The sequence below is a fragment of the Triticum dicoccoides genome, chromosome 6B (assembly GCF_002162155.2).
Source record: "Triticum dicoccoides isolate Atlit2015 ecotype Zavitan chromosome 6B, WEW_v2.0, whole genome shotgun sequence".
NCBI classification, from domain to species: Eukaryota; Viridiplantae; Streptophyta; class Magnoliopsida; order Poales; family Poaceae; genus Triticum; species Triticum dicoccoides.
Genome location: NC_041391.1, coordinates 51,343,481 through 51,344,650, shown reverse-complemented (window position 1 = coordinate 51,344,650; position 1,170 = coordinate 51,343,481).

Here is a 1,170-nt window from a genome sequence, read left to right as displayed (position 1 = left end):
TCAGGGAAAACTGCTTCTTCCTCTTTTTTAGGGAAAACTGCTTCTTCCTCTCGGTGATGGGGGAGGGAGAGAGAGAGACTATAGGACTAGCTGGGCCGGCCCAGCTACTGGTGATTAGTAACCTTCCTATTTTCCTTACTCAATACTACTCCCTTCATTCCTAAATATATGTCTTTTTAGAGATTCCAACAAACGACTACATACGGATCAAAATGAGTGAATCTAAACTCTAGAATATGTCTACATACATTCGTATGTTGTAGTCCATTTGAAATGTCTAAAAAGACTTATATTTAGAAATGGAGGGAGTAGTAATTGTTGATTACTGTTTAATAAAGTCCCTAGTTACCCGTCAAAAAAACTAGTAATTGTTACCTTTTCCTCAAAAACCCACTCAAGAAAAGAATCTCCCCCTAAAAATATGTTTCCTAAAAAAATTAATTGTTACACATTTCTTATATTTCTATATATATATATATATATATATATATATATATATATATATATATATATATATATATATTTCATCTTTTGATTCACTACTATTTTTCGAACAATTCATGAACCCTATCTCGATGCATATACCCCTCTAAGCTCTAACGAAGTTGATATACAGAAAGTGGCCAATGTCGACCAAACAACCTGATAATCCGATAGTTAGTCTATGTCCAACCATTATATAGTGTATGAATAACTTCGAATATTGGCTGTTGGATGAAGCCAATCCAATGGTATAGAGGTGGAAAATCGATGTATTTCAAGTGGGCATTCCTCTGTTGTCACCATCCAGGAAAATACCATACACTCACTCATACCATGCATTTACTATTTTCCAGTTACTTTGCATCGCATGTGAGATTCTGAATTCATATGCATTCTCAAGTTGTTGGTAGCTTCATTCATCCAGTTATCCACACAAACTTCAGAATTTACATGTTCCTATCTATGGTTGCTTTCTTAGCTGTTGATTGCTTTTCTCACCACATGCTCTGAACCATGTCCAGGCATTTGTATGTCAAGAGCGATGTTTACGGTTTTGGAGTCGTGATGTTGGAGATGTTGTCCGGTAAGCTGACGCTGACACTAGTGCAGAACCGGGCTTTAGCACCGGTTCGTAAGGCCCTTTAGTGCCGGTTCTGCAACCGACGCTAAAGGGTGGGGACTTATGCC